Raw genomic sequence first — 11,951 nt, forward strand, 5'->3', positions numbered from 1 at the left:
GGTCAGACCTTGTTCAATACTTCCAGGCCCCCGATGATTCACGTGTTGATCATTTGGTTACTTCGAGATTCACCTAGAGCAACCCATTGAGGAAGACGAGGTAAAGGATTACCAACATATTTTACGTGGAATCTACTTAGCGGAAGAGGAAACTTCTAATCGAACTCTGACGTTTCGGTTACAGTATGCAAGATTTAGATTCCCCACTGGAAAACGAACATCACTGGCTAGAAAGTACGTGTATTCTTTTCGAAACAAAGAGACTATAAAAACAGGCAGCTATGCCACGACTTATGTCGTATGTCATCCAACAGATTCCGTGGAAGGAACTCAATGACCATATTCAAACCGTGGATCATTACCATCGATTATTACAAGAACTTTATCCATTCAATTTGGGACGACAAGTGGTGTGTGTCTTAGTGACTTGTTTTCTGGGATTTCGTTTACCAGCCGATTCTTTGTGGACTCTTTACGATCAGTACTTACCACCTCCATGGCCTTAAATGGTCACGAAAAACTCCTTTTGCTCAAAGCCTTGCGGTTTCATCTGGATACTTCTCGACCTCAACAGGAAAAAAAGATTCGTCAACTTTTAGCTACCCAAGACGTGTATGACGATGTGTGTGTAGCTTGTGACTTACACCCTCATTGGACAGATGTTCGTGACTGGAAAAAGGGGGGTTTTGAGGCTTGGACCCAAGAAGTGGCTCAGTATGCACAAGAGTTGTTCAAGGAAAAAAGTTACTTTTCAACCTGTGTTAGTGACGGTGCCAGAAGAACCCGTCACCGAGAACAACCACTCGCTTCAGGACAGGACTGTCATGGACATTCCTGAAAGGTCATTCCGGGAGGACACTTGTGTGACAATACCTCATGTAGAGACTGTAAGAACATTACACACTGTCCCTAGGACATCTTGGTTACCCAAAACATGTTGTACAGACACTTGTTTATATTCCACTTTGATCGCTTTGCTGTGTTTTATATTCCTGTACATCACTATTTGGGTTGTATGTATTTTTGTCTTTCGTGTTCATATTTGAAACATTCAATAAACGTGTTCTGAAAAAAGTATATAAACTCTTGTCTTGTTTGTTTTTCGTGTCACAAGTGACATTTCTCACACCATGGCTACCTCTGCTGTCTCTGCTCCCTCTTCCTCTACTGTCAAAGTCATCGACGAACACTTAGATCGTGCCAGTTGGGAGGCTTTGTATCTTCGCCATCCCTTTAACATGCTCATTGCTGGACCTAGCGGTTCAGGCAAAACCGAATTCGTCAAACGTTTGATCGAACATAAACATCATTTGATCGATCGACCACCTCAACGGATCGTGTGGTGTTACAAAGAGTGGCAATCGGCGTACAGCCTCTTGCGAGAAAGTCAAGGCGATTCCATCGTGTTTGTGGAAGGCATTCCTAAAGAAGACGACGGCATCGTCTCTGACTCCCGTCAAACCCATTTGGTCATTTTCGACGACATGTTAGGAGAAGACGAAGAAGAAATTAAATTGTGGTTCACGCGCAAAGGGCATCACCGTAATGCCAGTGTCGTTTACATCACCCAAAATTTGTTTCAACAAAGTAAAGCCCATCGCACCATCAGTCTCAATGCGCATTACGTGGTCTTGTTTAAAAGCCCTCGAGATAAATCGCAAGTGCAAGTCTTAGCCAAACAGTTAGGAACGCCTTGGCTGACTCAGGCGTACGACGATGCCACTCAAACGCCACACGCCTATTTACTCGTCGATTTGAAACCTACCACTCCCGAGGATTTGCGATTTCGTACCCACTTGTTTCACCACTGGTGCCAAGACGGAGGGCCTGTCCTGTACACGTCTCCGTCCTCGACTTCATTTCACTCCCCATCAAAAAATCTATAAAAACCTCAGACCCTTTTTCGTCTGTCTCACACTCAGTGCGAACATGACGTCCCTTCAGTCGCATCTTCCCGTCAAATTGATTCGTGCCTTGTATGGCATCAGTCGAGAAAAAGATCCACAAACACGAGCTCGTGTCTTAGAAGCTGGTCTCAAAGAAGTCTTACGATGGTTCACGGTGACGGCACGTCAATTACTCCAAGGAATCATTCAGATTCCTCATCAAACCCAACGCTTTTTCGATCGAAACAAAGTCGCTTTGGTCCAACTGGCCGATCCCCGCATCGACACTCAAACCAAAAAACAAATCATTTTGAAACCTGGAGGGAGCGGTACTCTAGGAGGGGTCATCATTCGCTCACTCTTAAGATGGGATCCTAATGCCCCCAAAGTTATCCCTAAGACAAAAGTTCAACGAAGGCCCAAGAAGAAAAAGACCAGGTCCCCAAAGAGAAGAACTTCTCCAGTGGCGGGACCCTCCTCTTACCAGACACCACCCCGAAAAAAGAAAAGAAGCCCCCAGAAAAAGAAACAGAGAAAAAGTCCTCAGAAAAAGAAAAGTCCACAGAAGAAAACTAGTCGCAAGAGAGGCACTGCGGCCAGGACGCAGCCTTACACTCGCAAACCACGACCTGCCACAGCGTCTCCGACAGCCTCACGTTTGTCCACTTCTCCGTTGATGTCACCAGGAACTGAAGAGTACTTGGAGACGTTGATTACACCAAGAACTTCTCCGTTGATGACCCCCAAAAGAACTTCCCCAGTGGCAGGACCTTCCAATTTAGTGGCAGTGGCTGCTGCTCACAAAGTACCTTCTCCCAAAATCAAAGTCCATGAAAGATCGGGCATGTTACAAAGTTTACTGGATTTGTCCAAGCAAGAACTGGCTCGATTTAGTCCGTTACGTACCCCTGCACGACGTGTCATGCCTGTCCTCAAACTGATACGATGTAAGGACAATCAATGGCGACGCGTTCCAGTATAAAAAAGGCCTGTGACCGAGTAGGATATCAGTGTTTTTTGGTGCTCCTGAAGACTCAAAGATGTCACCCTCCAGAAAACCCCAAGGAAAGAAAAGGAAAGGACTGCCACCACGTTTAGCCAAACATGGGGACATGTTATCTGTCCTGTCCAAAGCTTCTCCACCCCTACGAAAAAAACTCATTCAAACGGCCTCCAAAGAGGTCATCGATACCGTGTGCGAATGTTGTTTGAACGTTTTGAAAGGCACGATCCCTTTGTCCAAACACCAGAAACAATGCTTAGGCAAACATCGTCACGTTCTTCGAAAAATGGTTCAAAAGAAAATTCCCATTCGTCAAAAAAAGAAGATGTTGGTCCAACGTGGAGGCATTTTACCCCTCTTGTTTGGCCCCATACTGAAAGGAGTCTTGGGAACCATGTTGGGAGGACTGGTGGGAGCAAGATAAAAAGGCCCTCGGAAGTCCCAAGATCTCAGAATCGACCCCTGACAACCCCATGGAAGGACGAAAACTAGCTTTAGTGCCTTACAAACGATGGATGGAATACCATCGGTGGCAAGAACAACGCACCCCGCATTTACCTCCCAATCCCAATTTGAGCGAGATGTCCCAGTTACAACACGAATTGCAATCCTTGATGGATCGCCAAGATTTGTCCGAAACAGAAAAATCGCAAAAGTACGGTCAACTCTTGCAAAGACTGCAACTCTTTCACCAGAAAGCTTTAGACGAAACAGCTTTACCCACTCTAAAAGATTTTAAGACCTTGATGAAAAGTCCAGCACCATCATCATTACCACCACCACTTCCATCCCCAAGGGTCACCAGAGATGCTACCCCACAAAGACCTGAGGAAGAAGAGATGCGCGAAGTGTTTCAAACACCGTCAGCAGCTCCCATTTCGAGTAAGATTGCAGCATCCTTGTTGACCCCGTCCCCCACACCCCAACGAGAAGAAATGAAAGCTTGGGTTAAAAAGATGATGTCCACGCCTCCTTCGACAGAAGTGAAAAAGAAAGAAGGGAAACCAGAAGCGAAAAAAAAAAAGAAAACCAAAGCCATTCCATTGCCACCTCCACTACCTTCGACTTCTACTCCCGTAGCCCATCGGACACGTAAATCCGTTTCCAAACCACCCTTTCGACCCACCCAAAGTAGCATCACCGAAGAGTGGGTGACTTATTAACACACCAACACAAAAAATGGAAAAAGTCTTAGCCAGCATTTACTACGATCCCTCGCATCCTGCAGGTTACGCAGGAGTTCAAAAATTGTATCGTGCTGCCAAAACGCGACTGAAAAGTCTCCGTTTACCTCAAGTGCAACGATGGTTACAAGAACAAGCTACCTACACTTTACACAAACCCATTCGACGCAAGTTTGCCAGAAGTCGCATCCGAGTGGAAGGCATCGATCATCAATGGCAAGCCGATTTAGCCGATGTCTCTCATTTGGCCAGCTACAATCGTGGTTACAAATATTTGTTCTGTGTCATCGACGTCTTTTCCAAATTTGCTTGGGTCGTGCCCTTGACTTCCAAATCGAGCAGCGAGTTAGTGCGAGCCATGCAACGGGTGTTGAAACAAAGCGGTCGTCACCCTCTTCGATGGCAAACGGACAAAGGCACCGAATTTCTGAACTAAGCTTTCCAAAAAGAATTAAAGAAACGTGACATTCATTTTTTTACCACCGAGAATCCCGAAACCAAAGCCAGCATCGTGGAACGTTTTCAACGTACTTTGAAAGAACGCATGTGGAAATATTTTACGCATCACCACACTCTGAAGTACATCGACATCTTACCGCACCTGGTGCAAGCGTACAACCAATCTTACCATCGAAGCATCGGACGTGCCCCGCAAGACGTGACTCCCGACAACGAAGTGCTGGTGTTTGAGCGTCTGTTTGGTACGTCCCCGACGAGGGCTGTCCCCGAGAAAAGTGCAGAGTTGACCGTAGGAGATTGGGTGCGCATTGGCAAAACCAAACGCACTTTCGACAAAGGTTACTTACCTAACTGGACGACCGAATTGTTTCGCGTCACTGGACGAGTGCATGGCCGTCATCCTGCCGTCTATAAATTGGAAGACATGAACGGAGAAGTACTCAAAGGAACGTTTTATTTGCCCGAGTTACAACGTGTCACCAAAAAAGAAGACGACGTGTACGACATCGAAAGCATTCTCGAACGCAGAACCCGTAAAGTGGGCAAACGACGTGTCAAAGAAGTCAAAGTACGTTGGAAAGGATATCCACCCAGTTTCGATTCTTGGATCGATGCTTCGCAAGTCATCGACTATAAAAAGAAGAAGTGACCATCATGCCCTTTCACACAGCAGACGCAGCTACGTCGACCACTCCTCCTTCTTCCCCTAGTTCTTCTGTGCAAGATTTACAAAAACAACCCTTGTGGGTGTGGTGTGGAGAACGTGTGCCTAAAACGCAAATCGTCTTTTTCTGCCAAATCTTCGTGGTGTATTGTGTCATCGGGGCAGCCATCGCCAATTTGAGTTTGCAACAAGGAGACAAACAATTGTGGACCATTTTATTGAGCAGTTGCATCGGTTACCTGCTTCCCAATCCCTCCCTGAAATTCTCCTCGAACGGGAACGTTGTGTCCAGTGCCAGTGCCAGTCACCACTCCAACAACAACCCCATTTTGGGCGGAGACACGCCTCTGACGTCCAGTAATATCCCCTCGGACAGCCACAGAACTCTAGAATTATGAGTCACGAAAACCAATTTTACTTGACCTTACCCAGTGACAGTTCCATGGAGGTGTTTCCCAATAACACGTTGTGCTGTTACACGGCCAAATTACCTCAAGCCATCCCCTTAGATCACGAAGCCCATTGGGAAGTGGCTTTAGTAGAAATGATTCACCCGACCCAAGTCCTCAATGTCCTTCCCAATCAAAATAAATTTGATGTGGAAGTTCATGACGAACAAATGCAACAGTACTTGGATACCCATAGCAAATATGACAAGAAAACCCGTACACCAAATCTAAAGTGGACCACCTATCACTTGTTCATTCCCCCAGGCTATTATTTTAGTGGTCAACATTTGGTCAACACCATAGCCACCAAGTTTAATGGCGTGTTTCTGAAAGCTTTGGAAAGTGTCAAAAAAAGTGTCACCCTGGAGTACCACAAAACAGCTCGTCGCTTCCTGATAAAATTTCCTGAGGGGCCCAAAATCATGTCTTTCTTATTTTGTCCTGAATTGTTTGACATGTTGGGCGGTGACATGGAGCTGAGGAAGAAAGTAGAACAACAAAAAGGCGAATTACTAGTCATTTCTGACAACGATACTTTTGCCAAGTATTTTCGTACCCCGGTAGAACTGAACCAAGGACTAAATTTGATGTTCGTGTACTCCGATGTGGTGGAGTATAACGTGGTGGGACACACCTCTGTGCCGTTACTGCGTGTCGTTCCTTTCAAAGTGGATTCTGCCGCAAACGCTGACGAGGAAGGTGGAAACACTTACCACGTCCACCGCGAATTTGTCCATCCTCACTATTTACCTGTCAGCAAGTCGTATTTGGACACGGTCAACATTACTATAAAAGGAGATTTAGGACAAAATATTTCATTCACCAAAGGAAAAGTCACGGTGAAACTCCATTTTCGAAAACGGTTTTCTCACGACTCGTAAGTAAGTCATGTATCCAGTGTACCGAGGGGTTGCACGACAGCGAGGACACGGCTTAGGAGACATGTTAAAATCGGCCTTTCGTTCGGTGGCCCCAGTCTTGAAACCGATGGTGACACGCGGATTGCACGCCTTGAAAGATGCGGCACTGAGGCAAGGCAAAGAATTTCTCCAAAATGTCATCATCGACAAACAAAACCCTAAAGAAGCCTTCATGAGGGCAGGCAAAAATGTCTTGCTGCAAACGGGCAAAGACATTTTGGGCCGACGAGACACACCTATAAATGTTCTGCACGCTACCGAGTCAGGCATTCAGCAAGGACAAGGCAGAAAGAGACGACGAAGAAAACACCCTTTCACCAGACTTCAAGCGAGAAAGGCTAAGAAAAGAAGAACCGTTCGAGACTTAGACGTTTTCGATTATTGAAACACAGAGAAAAAATGATGCACCGAGAGTCTTGCGCTTGTTCCAAGACGGAACTGGATCTGTTTGCCATGCCCCCCACCATGATGACGATGCAAGAATCTCAATGGGTGGAATTTCATCCCGTCTCCTCATTGACAGCCTCAGCTCCCATCGAGTTTGAAATCAAAGGACAGCCCGAAGATTACATCGATCTGAATAGCAGTTACTTGTACTTGAAAGTCAAAGTTCTAGATAAGGATGATGGTGCAGTAGATGACACTGAGAATATAGCTCCCGTCAACAATTTCATGCATTCCTTGTTTAGTGGAGTGGACTTGTACTTGAATAACAAACTGGTCAGCAGCAGCATGGATACTTACCCTTACCGTGCCTACCTGGAAAATCTCTTGACGTACGGAATAGATGCCAAGGATACCCATCTCAATGCTTGTGTGCTGTGGGAACCTGACGAAGCGGGCAAGTTCGACCTTGTAGATGGAACCAATAGCGGCTTTGAGCAAAGAGAACTCAAAATCTTAGATAAGAAGAGTTTAGAACTGATGGATCGTTTGCATTTGGACATGTGGTTGCAAGAGAAATATTTGCTGAACGGAGTCAATGTCCGCTTGAGACTGAATCGTAGCAGTACCGCTTTCCATTTGTTGGCTGAGGATGCTAAGGCTCCTAAAAGCAAAATCGAAGAGGCCAAACTCTACGTACGACGCGTGGAAGTGTTACCCAAAGTAGGTAACGACATCAGTCAAACGTTGAGCAGAACGACCGCCAAGTATCCCATACGACGCGTGGAAGTGAAAACGTTCACCATTCCCGTTGGACATCATTCCATGATCGAAGATCATCTGTTCCAAGGACAGCTACCCAAACGTTTGATCCTTGGTATGGTCTCGAATTCAGCCTTCAACGGAGCCTTCGCTCAAAATCCTTTCAACTTTCAACACTTTAACGTGAAGAAAATCGAAGTCAGTCGCGATGGCAAAACCTTGTGTACCCGACCTTTCGAACCTGACTTTAAAGAGAAGAATTACTTGAGATCGTACTTGTCCCTGTACGAAGCCACCGGACAGTTAGGAACCAACACCAGTCACGGTATTACGTACGAGGATTATGCAGGAGGCTACGCTTTGTGGGCTTTCGATTTCACTCCAGACCAAGGCAGCGACGAGGGACATTTCCACCCTATAAAATCAGGCCAGATTCGTGTGGAACTTCAGTTTGCAGAACCACTGAAAGAGACAGGGAACGTCATCCTGTATGCAGAATTCGATAATACCATAGAAATCAACAGTTTGAGAGAAGTCATCCTAGATTACTAGAAACCATGGAAGACTGTTGTCCCTCTTTACCTAGTGGAGAAACTTTGGAGATGGAATGTGAGGAAAAAGAAGAAGTGATCATGATGAAGTCGAGATGGCCAGAACAAGAAGCCCATTTAGTCTCCTGTTTTGCCAAACACTTGGTTGACAAAATGACGGAATTGATCAAGAAAAATTGTTATGGATGTCAAAACGATCATCCCAGTCAAATTCAACACGATAAATGCCTGATGTTGAGTCAAGAAGAAAAATTGGACGAGTATCTGGACGAAGCTTGGAGTCTCATCTCGAACAAAGACGTGTTGCACCAGTGGTATAAAGACTTGCGTGAACATTCTTGTCCACCATTAACCACTCAAGAGATCCATCGTATCGAAGCTCTCCTAAATCAGAGTGAGGAAACAGAACGAATAACCGTTTATTCGTCAGACATTTTCAAGCAAAAAGTCAGGATCGAATTGATGACTTATTATTACCTGTGAAGAAGAAAACAACACAAATGGATACCTGGGAACTTTATTACCTTTTGAACCACAGTTCGTATACGGCTTCTTGGAATCCTGTCGTCTGTGCTAAAGATGAACTCCCTCATCGCAAACCTAAAGACCATCAAGCTTACGTGATCAACACGGACGACAGTCATCTCCCAGGAACCCACTGGGTAGCCGTCTACTTTCCTCAAGAAGGATGTGTGGAATATTTCGATTCGTACGGATTGCCCCCTTTGGAAGACGATATCATTGACTTTATGAGAAGAAATGCTCAAACCACCCGATTCAATAATGTGAAATTACAAGGCACAGATTCCTTGGTGTGTGGACAGTACTGTGTGTATTTTCTGCATCATCGCAGCCTGGGCTATTCCTTAGAACATTTAGTGACTCATTTCGATCCTCGTTCTTCTTCTAGAAACGATGTGAAAGTAGATCGATGGTTTTGTGACCATTATGCTTATCTTTTGTCTCAAGCTAGGAAACGTAGTGTCCATCAATGGCCTAATGATTTCCAACAGTGGAAATCACAATTTCATTCACAACGTTGTCAGCCCTGTTTAAAGTAGATTGTCCATTGAGAAAAAAATTGTTTGATGTTATAGTGTTGGATTATTGTTAAAAATGTTAGAAATGTTGTTGTTAAGTGTTAAGTGATTTTTGAATAAAAAAATGTTGTGTTTTGAAAAAAATGCTTTTGTGGTTTGTTTAGCTATAAGAATGTTGGATTGATGCTCTTTCATTTCTTACTATCTCTCTCATGAACGTTGCGGCTAGAAAAACCGTGTGGGGGATGTTTTCCTTCACGTCCGCGCTTTAACTTTAAGAACCGGTTTGTTCCCAGTCTAACCATCCATTGTCGACTCATCCTCCTACGAAGATGTGCTCCAAACTAGCTAAGCTCAACGAAGCCTACGTGAATTTGCATAGGGTCAGACACAGTCTGATACCGAAGCCAGAAGAAATAGAGAATGTGAGAATGTTAAAAATCACTGAAGACCTAATAGAAGAGCTCTTCAGAGAAGAAGTGAACAGGGAAAAAGAAGAATGGACAGAGAAGTACAGACTTCAAAAACAGCAGCAACAGCAACAACAAGAACAGCAGCAGCAGCAACCTGAACCTGACAGAGGCTTTGTCGATTGCCGTATCGACACCAAAGAGTTCTTCTTCTCTTTCCGAAGAAGCAGACCTATTGCCAGAAAGTCTATCCTCAGAGGACATCGCATTCTTAGAAACTAAAAAAAGAATGCCATAGCAAAACAAAAAAACAGCCCTTTTCAGGGCTACCCAATACTCTAGAAAAGAAATAACTATTAATTTGCCAATGTGAGTAGGTAGAGTAGTGTGAAAATAAACACTAACTCTTGCTATTAAAAATGTGAGGGTATGTGTTGGTGAGTTAGTGTTAGTAAGAGCTTAAAAAAATAAGTTGGTGTGGATAGTAGATTAAAATGATATATTTTCTTAGTGTTTGAGGTGTAAATTTGGGGTTAGATTGGATTGATTTGAGTATGTGGATAGTCCATTGAAGTGATTTATAAAAAATTTTAAATAGTAATGGGTAGCATAAAAAGTGAGTGAGTGTTTCTTTTAGGTCCGCGCATTGTTGTTTTTTTTGGTCATGATCTAGGTAAGATGAATTTTATGTTATTAGGGGGATGTTTTCCTTCACGTCCGCGCTTTCAGTATAAATTGAAACTCGTTCGGCAGTCCAGCTACCCTTGTTGATTGATCAACACCAAAAAATGAACGAGACTTGAGAAACTGTTGGAGCTTCATGTGCATCTGGAATATGCCAGGCGCATATTAAATGAACTGGCCGCGGAAGCCATTGTCGAGGAGGGATGGATAAGAGAGGAGGAAAGAAGAAACAAAGAAGAGGAGGAGAGAAGATATAAAGAAGAAGAAGAAAGAAGATATAAAGAGGAAAGAAGAAACAAAGAAGAGGAGGAGGAAAAGGAGAGAAGAAATTTCAAAATCCCAGAGAGCGAAAATTGGGATTCTGAAGCGACATATCCTGCCTCTGCTCTCTCCCCCCAAAAGGTAAAAAGTAACTGGGGGATAAGATGCGTATGTGGCGCCAGGCCTGGAAGGTGCCACCATTAACCAGGTGCCCATGAAGTTCCAAACAAAACAGCCCTTTTCAGGGCTACCCAATACTCTAGAAAAGAAATAACGATCGATTTGCCAATGTGTGTAGGTAGAGTAGTGTGAATATAAACACTAACTCTTTCTTTAAAAAATGTGAGGGTAAGTGTTTGTGTGATTGTGTGTTTGTGCTTGTAAGTGATAAAGTAGATTATGGGTTTCTTAGAGTATGTGAAGAGAATAGTTGGGGTTATATTATATGAAATGAAAAAGTAGGGGGATGTTTTCCTTCACGTCCGCGCGTTATTGGGTCATGATCTAGGTAAGATCAATTTTATGTTTTTTAGGGGGGATGTTTTCCATCACGTCCGCACTTTCAGTATAAAACTAACAGTGTTGGCCATTGGAGCTCATTCTACGGAATAAGCAAACAAGAAGATGCCAGCAGCTTCAGCTTTATACAACGATCTTATGGGAAGTTGGTATTGGATGGTAGATGGATTGAGTGTAGCAGAAAGGGTTGAACAGGAATGGAGGTATGAAGTGACAAAAGACTTCGTGTCAAGACAAGTAAACAGCCTGCACTTAGCCGTAAACATCGTGAAAGAAATGATAGAGGATGAGGAGAAGAGAATCAGAGGTTTAATTAACCCACCGTATGTCAAAGTGGGTAAGTTAAAAGAAGCAATAGATCATGTGACAAGTGCAAGGTGCTTTTTAGAAGACGTTGTAGAATGGACAGATTGGTGTTTCGCAAAGTGGGGGTTAGAAAAACTTAAGAAAGCTGAAGAACTAATGAGGAATGTGCTGACCAAAGAGGTCAAGAAGATCAAAGAAAAGTGGTCCAATGAAAGAAAAGACGAAGAAAATAGAAGAAAAAAGGATGAATTCGGAAAACTGAACACAAACTGGATGAAAATCCAAGAGAAGTTCAGGGCCATGGGCCACCCGGACTGGTTGCCGGAAACAGAAAAGAAAAAGAAGAAAGGAATGATGGACAAATTAAGAAGATGTTGGAAAAAGTTAAGAAGATAAAAGAAGAAGAAGAAAAACCCAAAGGCCCTTTTCAGGGCCAGCCATATTTCTCGAAAAGAGATAGCCTTTCCAT

Source organism: Sinohyriopsis cumingii, chromosome 12 (assembly GCF_028554795.1).
Source record: "Sinohyriopsis cumingii isolate HCF-2022 chromosome 12, ASM2855479v2, whole genome shotgun sequence".
Taxonomy (NCBI): domain Eukaryota; kingdom Metazoa; phylum Mollusca; class Bivalvia; order Unionida; family Unionidae; genus Sinohyriopsis; species Sinohyriopsis cumingii.